This window comes from Mixophyes fleayi, chromosome 1 (assembly GCF_038048845.1).
Source record: "Mixophyes fleayi isolate aMixFle1 chromosome 1, aMixFle1.hap1, whole genome shotgun sequence".
Lineage (NCBI taxonomy): Eukaryota > Metazoa > Chordata > Amphibia > Anura > Limnodynastidae > Mixophyes > Mixophyes fleayi.
Window position 1 is genome coordinate 297,490,420 of NC_134402.1, and position 18,624 is coordinate 297,509,043.

Consider the following 18,624-nt stretch of genomic DNA (forward strand, 5'->3'; position numbering starts at 1 on the left):
CATCCCAAGGGACATAGCGCGGGGTCTACATGGAAGAATATCACGCTGTGACCACAAAGCACCAGTCTGGAAAGATAATCATGATCAGAGGTGCAGGCTTAGAACCTATAAAATATCTGATGTAATATTATTTAACCACCAATAGGTGGCACTGCACAGGGGAGCCTGTAGTTGGATCCAAGCCTTTGCTTATATAGGCTGTGATTAGGAATCAGCAAGCAACCCTGCAGTGATGTCAGATGTGTGGCAGATATCTGATATGGGGAGAGACCAGGGCTGCCCCAAACTGCTTCACTGTCACCCAGTGATTAGTGGAGAACTACTGAAGTTTCCTCCTCCTTGCAGCGTTTTTTTTTTTTTTTTTCCACCTGTGGTCGGGATCTGTGTCCCGAAAGAGAAGGCAGCAATGGCGGAGCAGGCACTTCCGGTCCCACGGTCGCTGAGCAGACTGTTTCTGTACTCAGGTAAGTGGAGCCAGAGAGGACCTCACCAGTAGAGCGCCTGATCAGCGCTGTAGATATCAGCCCGCTCTCTTCTCAGAGCACCTCAGTCTGCAGCGGAGGCTGCAGGTGTCGGGTCTGAGGTCTGGCGTGCAGGGGATTCTAAAGTCCGCTGTTCTGTTTCACTGATGCTTGGGGCAGAAGTCCAGTGTCAGCGCAGTGCAGGGGGAGCCACCTCTCGCCCGATATTTTAGATTTTTATGGCCAGTCCCGCAGAGCCGAGATAAAGCACAGCCGACTCGCATGGCCGCCAAGCCACGCCCACTAGGATATTATTTTACCTTGTTCTTAACTAATTTTCTGTATTTACACTGTGTTGCTTTCTAACTGTTTCAGTTCGCTATACCAATACTGCCCCATCTCTTTTTTTATATCACCCAGATCTCTGGGTCATGGTAGTAGTTGCCCCATGCCCTTTATGACATTCCCCCTTCCCCTTGCTTCCTTCTCAGCTTTATGCCCTGGCTTAGAGACTGTGTGGACATCCATCTTCCTGCAGTTGGGACTACTAGACCCTTATCTGTGTCCCTGGCCACGTCCCTGTAATGGGTATGCTGCCCTTGCCCGGCCTTTCCCTGCCACAGGCACCGCCCCTTACTCTTTCTCACCGGCCTCATGGACCAGATGTGAACACACACACCGGTCATGTCCATTTCCCTGTCCTCCTTCTTTTCTTTTTCTCTCTCTTTCATTCTTCCTTACTACAGGCACTTTCCAATTCTATTTGTCTTCATTGCCACAGTATTAAGCCAGCATGTTTGACCCTTGTTGGGGGACCTGGGATGGCCCATTCTTCACCTCCCGATGGCTCTTAGGATCTGCTCCTTGAACATTAAAGGAACAGCCCACAAAAATGTACAACACTCTATCTTACTCTTAAGCAACATAGGGCTGTCTTTTTTTTTTCTCCAACACTTTACTCGTCACTCACATCCGGAAATTGAAGTCTAAGCTGTACCCCTCTACTTTCCATGCTTGCGTCACTAGACAGAAGAAATGAGGTGTCGCTACCCTCATTGCCTCCCATGTAACGTTCGAGCTGTTAACATCCCATGCCAACTCTGACAGCCGCTTTCTAATCCTGACAGGAAAACTTAGCAATACCCTTTGTACTCTAGTTAACTTGTATGCTCCAAATCAAAACCAATGTTCCTTTTTCGCCACCTTAGATTCCTTGCTTTCTCAGGTCTACCAGGGAGAAGTGATTATGGCAGGGGACTTTAATGTTGTAGTAAATGACTCTGTTGATAGGTCATCAACTCTGGTTTCCCCCGCCAGCGGCTCAAAGTCCCGTAAATTCAAGGCATTCGCTTTGGAGACTCCGTGATCCCTCCTCCCGAGACTGTACGTTCTACTCCCCTGTCCACGGCACCTATTCACAAATAGACATGATCTTCCTCAGCCACGATCTGTCCCTGGTGCTCTGGTCAGCTCGCATACATCCAATGATCTGGTCCGACCATTCTCTCATTACTGCTGACCTCTCAGATATAGTCTCCCGCCATCGCTCTGCCACATGGCACCTCAATCCTTTATCCTCCATGATCCGCAACTTATTCTAGAACTGCGGACCCTTCTAGAGGAATATTTGCTTTTCAACTCTGGGAAGCTCTTAAGGCGGTGGTACGGGTCACCTTATTAGCATGGTCTCACGCCATAAGAAACTGTCTATCTCGAAAACGCTCAACGTTGGCTATACAACTCCAGACTCTGGAGTGACAACACAAGCTCTCCCCAGACGATGCTACACTGAATAAGCATCTCAGAATACGGTCTGACTTGAATCTCCTCCACTCAGAGTCCTCTGCCACGGCCCTGAAACGGTTAAGGCAAACGTTCTACGAGAGGGGAGACAAAGCAGATAGGATCTTAGCCGCCCATGTAAGGGCTCAGAGATCTCAAAATAAGGTTGTGGCCCTGAAGTCAGCCTCTGGCTCATCCATCTATAGCCTAGACCAGAAAGGTTGCGAGTTTCAGAAGTTTTGTTCTACATTGTATAATTTAGATAGTCTGACCACTGGAAGTGCTCCACCTCCGTGCAGATACCATAGCAGCTTTCCTGAGACAGGGCGAATCTCCCCAAACTCACCTGTCTGTCAGCAGAACAATTAAGCTAGAAAGGAAACCGCACCAGGTAACCCATATAATTCCTCGGGGTGTATATATTAGTATAGCTACATTGCATTCACTACACCACCTGAGGCTAGGTGCACCCGATCATTGATTTAGTCAGAACATATTTGGTGGGAGGAAAAGGAAATGATCTAGTGGGGCACTCAAATGGGCAAAAATAATTTTTTTATTTAAAGTTTAAATATCTGTTAAATACGGCTTTATGGATTTAAAATTAAAACATTCCATTAGCGAAATATAAAAGTTGAGAAATAGATACCACCCTAAATAGAAATAACTGATAAAAAGACAAAAATTAATTTGTCTAACCGCGACACTGCTCCATTATAAACCTTATTTTTATTACCTTAGGTGTAAAAAACACATTTATAAGTCTATGATTATCACCACATCCCATAAAAAGACAGTAATGTGAAAATGATGGACTTTATTCATACATATTGCTAAATAGCAACATCAAAAGGAGAACAGCCTGAAGAATTCAAAGGTACTGCGGCATTCCAAAAATGTATAAAGGGACTATTGTGATCCCTCATATAACCACTGTGCCCTACATATTGTCCTGGTGTGTAACTCAGGGGAATGATTAATTGTCACCTAAGATTGAGGGCTAATTTCCCTAGCAAGCAACAGTATTGAATGTATGGCTGTCCTGCTCTGTTTATGTCTCACTAACGCTCCCTTCTAACTCTGCGGGCAGCGTGTGAGTCTAACTGTCTAAATTATTGTTATCTAGCTAAATAGCAGGGACTGTGGTGGGAGCAGCAGACTTGGTCCCCCACCTCAACACCATGTTCAATGCTGTCTTATACGGTGACCCTTTTCCTAATTCGATGTTGGAAGCACACTTCTTAGTCATATATAAGGAAGGGAAAGATTCTAGCAATTGCACAAGCTACCGTCCTATCTCCGTCCTTAACATAGATGTCAAGATATATGCAAAGATCCTGGCCACTCACTTAGAGTCCTCCCAGATCTGATCCACTACGATCAGGTTCCAGGCCATCAGACCAGGGATAATAACCGTTGTGCGATAGACCTTGTCCAAATAATCAACCAGAGACGTCTCCCAGCGATGTTGCTTTCCCTGGACGCCGAGAAGGCATTCGACCGGATCTCGTGAAACTTTGTTTCATGCCTTGAAGGTGTATGGCTTCTCGGCTAAGTTCCTGACAGGTGTATCTGCCCTTTACAATTGTCCCACTTGGTTAACGACTCTTTATCCGACCCCCTCTCCCTTTCTAATGGGAAGAGGCAGGGTTGCCCCCTGTCACCCCTAGTTTTTGCGCTTGTCATAGAGCCCCTGGCGGCAATGATGCGACAGACTGCCACGATAATGGGTGTGGGACCCCGAGAATTTAAGGTCTCCCTCTTTGCCAACGACATACTCCTCTCCCTCACGAATCCCCAGGAGTCTCTGCGCGCCCTATATAGTCTCATGGATGAGTTTAACCTTCTGTTGGGCTATAAAATAATTTTGTTAAATCAGAGCCATGCGCCTACATGCTCCCCCTTCCCTCAGGGCTGGCTTACAGTCTACTTTTGCTTTGTGCTGGCAGGCAAATAAGATCAAGTATCTGGGAATCTACATTACCTCTTCCTACGTTAGGTTATACTGAGAAAATTCCCCTCCCCCTTTCTAAAATCAAACAAGACCTAGAGATGTGGAGGCGCTATATCATATCGGTGCTGGGGAGGATCATCGCTGTTAAGATAAACCTGGTCCCTAAACTTCTATACCTATTTCAGACTCTCCCGGTGAAAGTAACCGAGTCTGTGTTTCGGGACTTGCATTCCCTTTTTCTTACATTTGTATGGCATGGTAAGCCCCATAGAATCTATATGGCAGTGCTCAAGAAGCCCAGGGCTTGGGGAGGCAGAGGTTTTCCAGAAATCAAACTCTAATACTTGGCATCCCATTTGACCCAGGTGTCAGTTACCTATTTCCCCCTCCCCCCGACCATGGTGTGGGTGGACTTGGAGACCCACTTTACAGGGACAGACCACCAGAAGCTTCCTCCCTCCAATCTCTCAAGCTTTGTCTGTCCCTATGGGACTCATGTCGGATCAAATACAAATTATCCTTCCTCATTTCCCCCCTTACTCCTCTCTGGATTAACCCACGCTTTCCTCCCGGTGATTCATCACAACAATAAATCCACTGGTTACATGTGCTGGAATTTGGGTGGTTTCAGACCTGGTTGTAAATGGAACTTCTATGTCGGATCTGTACCACAAGCTTGAACTTTTTCACCCGCTTTTCTTTGAATATTTTCAGGTCCGACACTTCGCTATGTCCTTTCCCCTACCCCCTTGAATCTCTCCGGACCCTCAGTTTTTTTTAGCACATGTGCCTGCATAGCCCACTTACTAAAAGAATGATATCTGGGATTTATAATTGGTTTATAGAGACCACCTTTGACGGCATGAACAGGATTGTGATAGGGATCTTGGTACCCCCCTCCCCCAGATGAATCCTGCTGGGAGGGGGTCAGGGAGGGGATTGTCAAAAGCTACATTAATCAAGGAAACAGCCTACAAGTTGTATTATATAGGTGGTTCTGTACCCCAGACAAGCTGTCTAGATTGTTTCCCTCGGCTACCACGAGCTGCCGGCGGGAATTTGGTCAGAGGGTTACGATGCTACATATATGATGGACCTGTCCTTGTATAGTCCCTTTCTGGGACATGGTCCTTGCACTTATAAACTCTGTATCAGAACCACAGGTTGATAAGGACCCTTGATCAGTCCTCACTCCCCCACACCTGATGAGAGAGCCCCCTCCAACAAGCTTATCTCTCATATCCAAGCAGCAGCTAAATCCCTAATAGCCAAGCATTGGAAAGACCCTAATCCTCCCTCTATGCAGGAACTACAGAATTAAATTTGGCATGTCGCAAGCATGGAAAATATTACAAGGTGCCTCCACGACAAAACACATAAATTCGACAAGGTGTGGTATTTGCAAGAAAGCCATAGTTGTCTATTCGCTTTGGCTCCCCCCCCCCACTATTGGAACATAGTCTTTGGGCCATCTCTGGATCTCCTGGGCTGGTAAGATTCTTGACCTTGTTGATGTTTGTTTATCTTTAACTGCACGGGGCGTATGTGCCCAAATGTGTGCACGTATTGTCATTGCTATATTTTTAATGTTATCATAAGCTATTTTTTTAATGTTATCAGTGCCTTTTCTATGCCCCCCCCTTTTTTTTTTCTCTCCCCCTCTCTACATCTTTTCCTCATCTCTGATCTTTTTCCCCCTCCCTGCTTTCCACAGATATAACTCATAGACCTAATGAGGAAACATCCTGTATATTCATATTTTTTCGAAGCATTGTGATGTTTGTATTCTTCTTGTTGCTTCCTCAGTAAATAAAGAATTGTAAAAGAATATATATATTTTCAAGGAAAAGGATTTTTTGGGATGGATCTTACACATTTTAGACCTGTACTTACTGGCACCAAGAAGTAGAGGGGTAAGGTATAGGTATAAAGAGTAGTAGTGCCAATTATATTGGAGGTGGATGAGGTCCTGCCCTCATATACCCGTCCACAGCCCTCTCAGAGCTGGATTATGAGTGTAGAAAGAGCCTGCATGGGCCCATAGCTTTCTATTGATCTGCTTGCTGACATCCCACCTAGGCTACACACAAAGCACCAGCTTTTGCCAATGCTGCGCATGCAACCTGGATGTTCAGAGGACTAGAATCGGCCTGTCTATACAGTATGATGACACTGCCTACTTGGTGACCTTTTTTTTTTTTTTTTTTGCATCAACCAAATGTACTGTTTAAATCTTTTTCTTTAAATTATTATTTTAATTTTCTTCCATGGTGACCTATAAAGTCGAATGATTGTTGCTTAACTCAGTAGTTTGCATGTTGTAATGTCTAGAGTGACAACACATTTGTTACCATGGCAAACTCTGTAAAACAATGCAAAAATATATCCACAAACTAACAGGTTTTGTCTGAGCTTGTACTAATTTTAATATGAGACATTCTTTTGATTGTCTAATGAAAGTTTTGGAGCTATATCTTAAGGCCATGTGACTCATATTAAACATTTCCTAAGTGGTGCAATGTGAAATAATACTAAATAGTTCACCAGATCCAAAGTATTCATCTGAGTTTATGTAAAAAATAAGAGTATAGTTCAGATCCCAGACCCTGGTCTGTTTAAGGTAGACTTATAAATTCTGAACAGATTCTGCTAGTATTGTCATGTGCACGACAATTGTCAGGGTACATTTACAGAGACCCTCTCCCTGAGCATCAGAATGGTGAGTGTCCTTCTTTTTGACCACTGCCCTTACAAATATAGGGCCTGATTCATTAAGAATCTTAAATTAAGAGGTATCTTATTTCAGTCCCCTGGACAAAACCATGTTACAATGCAAGGGGTGAAAACTAGTTTTCTGTTTTGCACATAAGTTAAATACTGACTGTTTTTTCATGTGTACAAATAAGCAATCAAGTATTTGTGTGCTACATGAAAAAACAGTACATATACAGTCAAGTCCATAAATATTGGGACATCGACACAATTCTCATATTTTGGGCTCTATAGACCACCACAATGGATTTGAAATGAAACTAACAAGATGTGCTTTAACTGCAGACTTTCAGCTTTAATTTGAGGGTATTTACATCGAAATCAGGTGAACGGTGTAGGAATTACAACGATTTCTATATGTGCCTCACACTTTTTAAGGGACCAAAAGTAATGGGACAAACTAAACAATCCTACATCAAACTTTCACTTTTTAATACTTTGTTGCAAATCCTTTGCAGTCAATTAGAGCCTCAAGTCTGGAAGGCATAGACATCACCAGATGCTGGGTTTCATCCCTGGTGATGCTCTGCCAGGCCTCTACTGCAAATGTCTTCAGTTCCTGCTTGTTCTTGGGGCATTTTCCCTTCAGTTTTGTCTTCATTAAGTGAAAAGCTTGCACTTGGGGTCGTCTGCCTGCCCAGACAAACCAGGCGATTTGCTTCTGAAGGGTCTGAAGTGAAAGTGAGGGTACTCGACTAGGTAGTGTCTGAAACAAAGAAAGAATCTGTTGTAACATTCATTTTCACCGCTGTTATGCGGCCAAACCAGGAGATGTACAGTCTATCCCACTTCTCAAGGTCACGCCGGTGAGTCCATTGTTAGACCAAATAGCAAAAAGGGAGAGTGTTCAGCCAACAGTAGCTCAGTGGTTGTAATAAAGGGAAGCTAATTTGCATAAAAATCGGCCTCTAAATCCCATTGCATTGAGGGTAGCGCCCGTAAAGGGCCAGGAGACCCTGTTGAAGGCATTTTCTGCATCAAGAGACACCACCAGAACAGAGACCAGAGCACGATTTGCTGCCTCAATTAGATCAATTGCTGGTCTTGTATTGTCTGTTCCTTGACTAGCGGGCATTAAGCCCACCTGGTCTACGTGGACCAGGGCGGGAATCACTCGAGCTAGTCTGTTCGCAAGTAGTTTAGCAAATAGCTTTAAGTATACTTTCAAGAGTGAGATAGGTCGGTAGCTCTCACAGTGACTGGGTTACCATCCCTTTTTGGTGATAACAATAGCATCCGCTCTAGTAGTGTCTCTTTCAATTTTATTACCACTTAAAATTGCACTAAAAAGGAATAGAAGCATAGGTGCAATGTAAGAGGTGAATTTCTTATAATACAATGCAGTAAGGCCATCTGTGCCCGTGGCTGCTGAATTTCTTAGGGTCTTAATGGTCATTTTAATCCCCTTTGTCGTGATCTCAGCATTTAAGATTGCCAGTTGTGTTGCAGTGAGGCGGGGAAGGGAACACGTGTGGAGGTGGTTATGTATTTGGGTGTGGAAGGTGTCCGGGGTGTCTGTAGGTGGGGAAGATTATATAGTAAGTGCGGAATCTATTTGCTATAGCTTGGAGGTTATATAGTAATTGCTGAACCTGATCTCTGATGAACACAATGCGGTTGCAAGTACGCTTGTTCTAAAGCCTACAAGATTCAGAACAAGACTATCTGCTTTGTCCGCTTTTTCATAGTAGCTTTGTTAAAGCCATTGAATAGTCTTAGCTGCTTTTGTGGCAAGCAACTTGCGATGTTGACCTCGTAGGACTAAGTGTTGAAGGTTTTGCGTTTGGGGTATTTTTCATGTTGGTCAGTGAGGGTTTGTATTTGGGTTTCCAAGTCAGTGTCCGTCTGTTGGTGTAGTTTTTTTCTCACACAAGGCAAGGCTGGTCAAGCGGCCTCTGATGGTAGCCTTATGGGCTTCCCATCTAATAGTGAGAGTGGTTTCATCTTGGTCATTGTCTGCTTGAAAGTAAAGTAGGGCCTGTTGTATCGTGCTGATATTATCTTTTTTTTTAGAAATAAGTGGTCATTTAATCTCCATTGGTAACACGGTGTGAAAGGTGGCAGAACGTCAAGCCGTAGCATCAAAGCTAAGTGGTCAGACTAAGGAACTGGTGCAATGGTAGCCGATTTCAGGGTGGGCATCATGTGAGCGTCTAGAAAAAGCATACCTAGTCTGGAGTACGTGCCATGCGGCATTGAGTAGTGCGTATACGATCTATCATTCCAGTTTAACTCCCGCCATTTGTCATAGAGGTTAACTTGGGCGAGCAAAGATTGTAGTTTATGTCACGTCTTTCACTAGAAATATCACTGACTGGTATTGGCGCTACTAAGCTGGGAGGCGCGGAGTCTAACGTACCATCGGTGTTCACCAGGGACCCCCGCAAGGAGGTGTGGGCTTTGCTGCGTGTGATGCGCAAGTCACGGTTCTCCCAGATAGTCACCAGTGCAATAAATGGAGCGTAGTCAGACAGACCGAGTCGAAACCAGAGAAGCGCAGTACCACGGAGAGAAGAAAAAGAGTAATCTGGAACGGTCCAAGGGTCAATACCAGTACGGGCAGCGGAATACAAAGGAAAATCTGGAAAAGTAGTCAGACAAGCCAAGGAATCGGAACACAGGAGACAATCTGGAACAAGGGTCACGCTGGAGCAGGGTAGAACCAATACTCTGGCACCCTAATGGTGCCAGAGTGAGGTTTAAATAGAGGACAGCAGGAAATCGGTAGTGGGAGGATTTCTGGCGATCAGACTCAGCTGATCGCTGGGTAGCGTCTTAGTTGCCTAGCAACAAGGCAGCGCATCGTGCATGCGCGTGCGCCGCGATCATGTGATCGTGAGCTGCGGGCAGAGGGCGTCCGGCACCCACAGGAGGTGCGGAAATGGCGCCTGACAGTTTAGAACTTTCATGAACTGCTACATAGTGCTGGTTGTGAGCGGTCTAGTCATATATTTAAGATGGTATTAAAATTGTCTCCTACTATTACTCTTCCAGCCCCAGAATGTGGTAGTCTGGCAAGGAAGTGTGTGAAAAAAAGTGTTTAGTGAGGTATTGGGAACATATAGCGTGGCTAAAATGATGGGTGTGTGCAAGAGGAACCAGTTAGAATCATATATATCGTCCTTTAGGGTATGCATAGGATGATTCAACTGTCAGTGCAAGAGTGTGGAAGAAGAATAGCTGTACCCTTGACTTTCTGGGAGGATGTTGAGTAGAATACCTCTGGGTATTGTTTACAGTGTAGATTAGATGAGTATGTTTAAAATGTGTTTCTTGGAGCATTACAACTTGTGGAGAGTCGCTTCAGGTACTAAATTCAGGTACGAAAGTGGAAGCCAGTACATCCTTTGTACTTGGGTAATGTGGGGGGTGGCTGTGTTGCAAAGGAGACACTTGTTTGGAAGAAATCTTAGGCATTATGAGCAAGTAAGTGCGTGTGTATGCTTTTGGAAAACATTTGAGTGGGAGAGAGAAACAGAGAAGAGGTGCAATAAAATACTTTGAAGAAACATTAAGACAGATAAACACTTGAGTCCAGTAGATAACAGTAATTGAGAACTGTAAGATAATATAAACAACATTGTCAAATAGGGCATGTTCAGCATAAATGCTGCTGAGTCTGTGTGTTACGACTAATCTAGGAGACCGTCTGCATCATGACACGGGATCCGTCAAGAAGTTACTGAGATCTATAGGTGATAGTTGTCTCAGGTAATTCAGCTACACATGTCAGCTGTCAACAGCACACTTAAGATCTTTTATATGAGTTCCTCATGTTTGCGTACACAAAGCCCGTGGGGGCTGTTGGTCTCATAGTTTATGCAGTGTTTGATTTCAGAGTCGAATGTGTCGCTATTCCTAATGTTTATAGGAGAGAAGTTCCTTCTTCTTCTGGTGTCTTGATCTTGTGGGATTGGCCCTTGTGGCCTACTAGCAGGTGAAACTGGAAAGCCCATCGGTAGTGGATTTTATGATCTCATAAAAGTTTGTTGATTGTAGCAAGATCCCGTAGCTTTTGTAATGTAGAAGGGGGCAGGTCCTGGTAAACCTGGAAATCCGTCCCTCCAAAAGTAAGTGATGGGGCAGCTTGAGTGGCCGAAGCAAAATTGTTCCTTATATTTATAGTAGTGGAATCGAACAATGACGTCTCTGGGTGGTTGATTCGGGGAGATTTAGGTCGCAGAGCTCTGTGAGCTCGATCTGTTTGGATATCTAATGCGGAGGCATCAGGGAGGTAATTTTGAAATAGTTTCTCCAGATATTTAGGTAGCAGATCACCATCTATTGCTTCCGGGATGTTCCGAAATGCAGAGATTATTCCGCCTGGTCCTTTTCGCAATGTCCTCAAGATGTTCTTTGAATGACTCCATGTACGTGCAGCGTTTAGATAATTCTGTGGGCACAAGTTCCTAGAAATAACAGACCACGTCTACTTTTCGCTCTAAGTCCACTGTTCTTGTGCCAATGGCCGTTCCTGGCGGAGCACAGTCACCACTTTTTTAATTTCCTCTAGTATAAGGGTGAGAACTTCTGATTGGATGGTGGACTTGATGTCTCTCAGTTCTATGGATATAGACCTCTGCTAGTACAGTTAGTGTCATCATTGTCTGAGTCAAATTGAGGCGCCGGGGATGATGTTGGAAGAGCATGGTCTCGGTGGGAGGTGGTTGGTTAGGTAGGTGGTTAGTTCACTGCTATCATGAGAAAAGGCTGTCAGAGTGTCAATTTGGGGAGTTGCAGGCCGCCCTCGCTAGAAGGGAGCTGTCAGTAGTTGAGCCTGTAATAGATCCCGATGCTTGGAAGCGAAAGTAGGCTTTTTTTCCTCCATTTTCGCCGTCAGGTTTTTGTGCAGCGGCGGCTCCTGTCCAGGACAGGTGCACTCACCAACGCTGGTATCCTAGACAGCCGGTAAGCAACGAGGGTTGAGGAGCAGGTATGGCGGGAGAACCCTCCGGCGCGGCCGGGTACCCTTAGAGGGCACACAGGATAATCATGTGTTGGTCAGCTCTTTAGAGGTGATAGTAAGGTAGGAGGGGGGTCTCAGGCGGCGATGGTGATCCAGCAGCTCTGTGTCAGGTAGGCCAGTTTCTTTCTCCTGTTGTTTTATTTAGTATGGGGGTCCCCTTGGTAGTCAGTAACGATCTGTTATGTTCCATAGTTAACAGGAGACATCTGAGATAGAATATTGCCAGAAAATGTTACTGATTAAGTGTGGGCTTTTGTCCCAGTGTCTGGAGCTCTGCAGAATGGTGTCCGTGCAGTATGGCGCTCCAGCCACGCCCCATTGTTTGGAAATATTTCTATCCCAAACCAGACAATATTTGTCAAGGAATCTCTAGCATTTGTGATGCCACAATAAGTAGAGGTATGCATCTCCTTCCTGTTATGTGACTTGCAGTGAGTTGAAATAGTTTATCAAAAGTAGGAACATAAAGTATGGAATGGATGCATACCTCATGCAATCCTCAACATCAATACCTTCATCATCAACCTCCTCATTATTAGTACATGTTCCAGCATGCAATTTCTAACTGCAAATTGAATCCCCTAATGCAATCCATGATTTCCAAGAAAAATCCTTGCCCACTAAGGCAGCTGCTACTAGGGTTGAAACTTCTATACAGAAGGGGACTAAGAAAACTAACCATAGGTTTAAACAACAATTGTCTGTGAAACAGTTGTTTGCAAAAGGCACCATTTATGACAGCCAGCACCCTGTCCGGTTTTATTGAAGTTTCTTAAAGCAATTGTAACAAATTAAGTGAGTTTAGACACTGCCTGCCTGAGTCAAGTCATACACTTAATCAAACTACTGGAGAAGCTGAACGAGGAGATGAAAGTAAGTCATTCTGCTGAGTATGTTGGTCTTGAAAATCAAGTTTCTTTATTAACTTCATCAGGACCCAAGGGTTTGCAGCATCTTGAAATTGGATCACTACACTTTGGCAATCATGCTTGATCCTAGGTTTGTCATATGTAATGTCTTTCTTTCCAGCTGACACAAACCTTCGCAGAATCAAACAGCTCCTTGTGAGCAAGCAGGTTGCACATTACATGTCCCCTGCTTCAGCTTTACCTAAAAATGAAAGTGCCAGGAAAAAAATTACCTCTTCTATCAGTCACACCGATGATGTGTCAACACAGTGCACCAATGTGAAAGATGATTTTGACATATGGTCAGAAATGCTGAAATATATTAACACTTCTTCTATGTCTCAATCTGATATACCTTGTATTAGTAGAACGGTGAAGGATTACATTAATGATAATTTACAAGGTAGCACCTCATACAGGCCCTTTGAATTCTGGGAGGAAAAAAAGCTATTTGTAACTCCTTGTACAAACTAGCTATGGTATTCTTAAGCTGACCACCCTCCAGTGTGTACTCTGAAAGAAAATTTAGCACAGTCAAGAACATTGTGAGCGATCGTCATAGGACAGGGGCGCACCCAGGGGGGTTTCCTAGTCCCCAGAAACCCCTCTCTTACCTGGGGTGTCCTATGCTTACAGTCCTCTCCCGGGACCAGCCACTACTGCTTGTAGCTTGGGATTGTCTCCCAATCAGTCCCCTGCTGTGTGAGCAGCTCTCTGCCGGCAGATTGGCTCCGCCCCTTCCTCCCACCCAGCCAGCATGGGTGTTATGCAGGAGGCAGAAGAAGGTAAGAATGTGTGTGAGTGTCAGTGTATATGTCAGCTTACATATCTGTGTGTTTATGTATGTATGTGTGTGTATGTGACAGGTTACATATCTGTGTGTTTATGTATGTGTGTGTTTGACACGGTGTGTGTTTGTAGCCACGCCCCTACACATACTGGACACGCCCACTTGTATCGTGGTGCAGAAACCCCCCTCCTCGAATCCTGCGTTTGCCCCTGTAGGAGGCTACTTCCCAAAAATGTATATTGATGCCGCAGCTATTTGTCTAATAATTTCTTATTACTACCTCTCTACAATGTGTCACACATGCTGTTCTTTAACCATTTTACTTCTGTGTGCGACTAGGTCTATCTTCTTTTCTAAAATGACCATCCTATCAACCAGTGCTCTGCCTCTATGTGTTAAAGGTATCTTTTACTTTATTAAACTGCCATTCTATCTGCCACTGTGTTTCAAAGAGATCATGGGCCTGATTCATTAAGGAACTTAAATTAAGAAGTTTCTTATTTAAGTCTCCTGGACAAAACCATGTTACAATGCAAGGGGTGAAAAATAGTTTTCTGTTTTGCACATAAGTTAAATACTGACTGTTTTTTCATGTAGCACACAAATACTTGATAGCTTATTTGTACACTGAAATTTAAAGTTGATATTTGTGTGCTACATGAAAAAACAGTCAGTATTTAACTATGTGCAAAACAGGGAACTAATTTTCTCCCCTTGCATTGTAATATGGTTTTGTCCAGGATCCTCTTCAGCCTGGCTTTCGTTCTCAACACTCCACAGAGACTGCGTTGACTAAGGTTGTCAATGATCTGATCACTGCTAAAACTAAACGCCATTACTCTCTCCTAATTCTCCTGGATCTCTCGGCTGCATTTGACAACGTTGACCACTCTCTTCTCATACAAACGCTGCAATCCCTAGGTCTTCAATACACTGTTCTATCCTGGTTCTCATCCTACCTTTCTAATCGCTCTTTCACTGTTAATTTCTCTGGGGCCACCTCTGTTCCTCTTTATCAGTTGGAGTACCGCAAGCAGGGCCGGACTGGCCATCTGGCACTTCTGGCAAATGCCAGAAGGGCCGATGGCTATATGGGCCGGCCCAACTCCCCCTGTCTTCTTGGTGGCTGGAGGAACCAGCCACCTCTGCTGCGCGCTCCCCAGCTCCCTCCACCGTTATGCTGTGCAGCCAGTTACACTGGTGAGTTTCCTGTCTTTTTTAATTTGTTTTTTTTTTTCTACTGAAGACGGGGGGGGGGGGGGGTGCCGCGATTCTCGGGGGGGGGGGGTCGTGGGGGTGCCGCGATTTTCGGGGGGGGGGGCCGCGATTTTCGGGCGGGGGTGCCCGCGATTTTCTGGGGGGGGGGGGTCGCGGGGGTGCCGCGATTTTCGGGCGGGGGTGCCCGCGATTTTCAGGGGGGGGGGGGTCGCGGGGGTGCCGCGATTTTCGGGCGGGGGTGCCCGCAATTTTCAGGTGGTGAGAGCCAGGGAGTGCTGGGAAAGGGGGTGAGAGCCAGGGAGTGCTGGGAAAGGGGGTGAGAGCCAGGGGGTGCTGGGAAAGGGGGTGAGAGCTAGGGGGTGCTTGGAGAGGGGGTGAGAGAGCCGGAGGGGGTGCTGGGAAAGGGGATGAGAGCCAGGGGTGCTGGGAGAGGGGGTGAGAGAGCCGAAGGGGGTGCTGGGAAAGGAGGTGAGAGAGCCGAAGGGGGTGCTGGGAAAGGGTGTGAGAGAGCCGAAGGGGGTGCTGGGAAAGGGGGTGAGAGCCAGGGCGTGCTGGGAGAGGGGGTGAGAGAGCCGAAGGGGGTGCTGGGAAAGGGGGTGAGAGAGCGGAAGGGGGTGCTGGGAAAGGGGTTGAGAGCCAGGGGGTGCTGGGAGAGGGGGTGAGAGAGCCGAAGGGGGTGCTGGGAGAGGGGGTGAGAGAGCGGAAGGGGGTGCTGGGAAAGGGGGTGAGAGAGCGGAAGGGGGTGCTGGGAAAGGGGGTGAGAGAGCCGAAGGGGGTGCTGGGAGAGGGGGTGAGAGAGCCGAAGGGGGTGCTGGGAGAGGGGGTGAGAGAGCCAGGGGGTGCTGGGAGAGGGGGTGAGAGCCGAAGGGGGTGAGAGAGCGGAAGGGGGTGCTGGGAAAGGGGGTGCTGGGAGAGGGGGTGAGAGAGCCAGGGGGTGCTGGGAGAGGGGGTGTGAGAGCCGAAGGGGGTGAGAGAGCGGAAGGGGGTGCTGGGAAAGGGGGTGAGAGAGCTGAAGGGGGTGCTGGGAGAGGGGGTGAGAGAGCTGAAGGGGGTGCTGGGAGAGGGGGTGAGAGAGCGGAAGGGGGTGCTGGGAAAAAGGGTGAGAGCCAGGGGGTGCTGGGAGAGGGGGTGAGAGAGCCGAAGGGGTGCTGGGAAAGGAGGTGAGAGAGCCGAAGGGGGTGAGAGAGCCAGGGTGGTAGGGGGTGCAGGAAGAGGAGTGAGAGAGCCGGGGGGTAGAGGGTGCAGGAAGACGTGTGAGAGAGCCAGGGGAGTAGGTGGTACAGGAAGATGTGTGAGAGCCAGCGGAGAAGGTGGTGCAGGGGGTTAAGTGAGAGGGACAAAGGAGAAGATGGTGCAGGGGCATAGGTAAAAGAAAGTGTAAAGAGAGAGACATCTTAAGAATGGGAATGTCAGGGATGCAGCCATCATAAAACACAAGTAGTAATGAAGAATGGAAATGCACAGAGGGGACAAGTGTTAAAAAAAATAAAAAATCAAGCCTTCATACTCCATTCACTTATATTTTCTATACCCCCACTCCTAAATTTCTGCTTTGACCACTGCCCTCTATTCCTGCTCCCGACTGCCTGTGTGAGCTGACAGCTGCTGATCCCTCCTCGCCCAGCGCGCCCACTAGGAGAACAGAACACAGGATGCCATAATCAGGTAAGTTCATATATTTTCTCGTGTGCAATATGTTTTTAACCATCCTTTCTTGAACTGGGGACACTACAGCGTATCCAATAATGTTTAACACTATGTATTGCTCATTATTGCGCTGTAATGTTTTTTGCATATTTATCTGTACAGAGATTTTTAATTAAGAGGAAAAAACATTGCTTGTCATAAATTTTATCTGTAATTGTGTCAATATATCTATTTTTGTTTGCATTGTAAATGATGTATTAAGCTGCTCTTGGGACTCGCACTCAGTATCTGATATGCTGTAGCAATTTTTATTTGTGAATGAGTTTTTATCTGAGCTTTACTAATGATTTGGGGGCACTACTATGCCATAATATGATTTGTGGGCACTTCTGCATGACCAAATATGAATTGAGGGTAATACTATGTGGCATAATATGACCTTGGGGCACTACGATATGGCATAATATGAACTGGGCACACTACGGTGTGGCATCATATGAACTTCTGCCAAAGGCAAGTCTTTCATTGTTGTATATGATGGGAGCCCAAAGAAGTTGCTGTATCGGGGCCCAAAATTCCTCTTGTCAGCCCTGCCTGTGAGTCAAGGGGGTAGACGCCTCCAGGTAAATAATCTAAATGTTTCCTATCTAATCAAACTGATGGATCACATCCAATTACTTCTCACCCACCTCCTCTATCCCCCTTAATTTATATACTGTGTTATTTAAAATGAATAGAAAAGACGCATATCCAATTACTGCAGTAAAACAAAAATATTTTTCTCTGTCATTTTGCTGTAGATGGAAATACTTTTAAGGCGGCCGTGTGGATTCAACTGATCATTCAATAGTTATGTTTTTTTTAGATATATGTTAGTTTTATTTCATGTGGAATGATTCATGAAAATTCTGCCATTACTATTTAATTGAGGGAAAAGGGTACCTGTTACCTATGTGTGTAAGTACTCTGTTCGTTGTTGCTATTTTGTGGGAGATTTGAAAAAAGCAAAACATTGTTTCCTACAGTGGCGTCTGTATAATTGGTGGTATTGCTGTAGTATGGGGGGGTGTGCTGATGGCAGTGTTGTAGTGTGTTTGGTGCTAGTATTGCTAATAAGTAGGAGAGGGTATTGCTATAATGTGGGGGTGATGCCGGTTGCTGTAATGTGGGGGGTGATGCCGGTTGCTGTAATGTGGGGAGTGATGCCGGTTGATGTAATGTGGGGGGTGATGCCAGTTGCTGTAATGTGGGGGTAATGCTGGACGCTGTAATGTGGGGGGTGATGCTGGTTGCTGTAATGTGGGGGGTGATGCCGGTTGCTGTAATGTGTGGGGTGATGCCGGTTGCTGTAATGTGGGGATGATTGATGTAGTATGAGTGTGTGTGGGGGGTTATTTATTGCTGTAATTTGGGTACTAATAATGTATTGTCATGGTGTTAATTGATGTAATTGGGGTGCTAATAATGTAATGTTGAGGGTCATTAGGAGAAATAAATACCCCCCCCCCCCACACACACACACTCATACTACATCATGTTGTACTGCGCCAGCATCAGTGTGCAACAATATAGTGCATGGAGCCCACAACACGTGGGCCTGTGTGCTTTAAATGCCAGGGCTGATTTTTAGTCCCAGTCCGGCCCTGACCGCAAGGCTCAGTGCTAGGTCCTCTGCTGTTCTCTATCTATACCGCTTCTCTTGGAAATCTAATAAGCTCCTTTGGATTTCAGTATCATCTCTATGCGGATGATACCCAAATGTATCTATCCTCTCCTGATCTCTCGACATCTGTGTTGTCCCGTGTAACTGTCTTTCTGCCATTTCATCTTGGATGTCCTCTCGCCAACTCAAACTTAATCTTTCTAAAACAAAGTTAATAATAATCCCACCCACCAACAAGAGCATACCTGACATTTCTATCTTTGTTAATAACATGACCATAAATCCCACCCTACAAGCTCGCTGCCTAGGTGTAATCCTTGACTCACACCTATCCTTTGTTCCCCACATTGACTCTATATCTAAATCATGTTACATACATCTCAAAAACATTTCCAGAATTCGCATATATCTCACACAAGACACTGCAAAAACCTTAATTCATGCACTTATCATCTCCCGCATT

The 18,624-nt window shown here is 45.7% G+C and overlaps 1 protein-coding gene across 1 annotated transcript in view; it reads left to right on the forward strand.

The window, feature by feature from the left end:
* AOPEP (aminopeptidase O (putative)) overlaps positions 1 to 18,624 on the forward strand; it is a 466,448-nt gene that overhangs the window by 88,046 nt on the left and 359,778 nt on the right. The window lies entirely within an intron of this gene.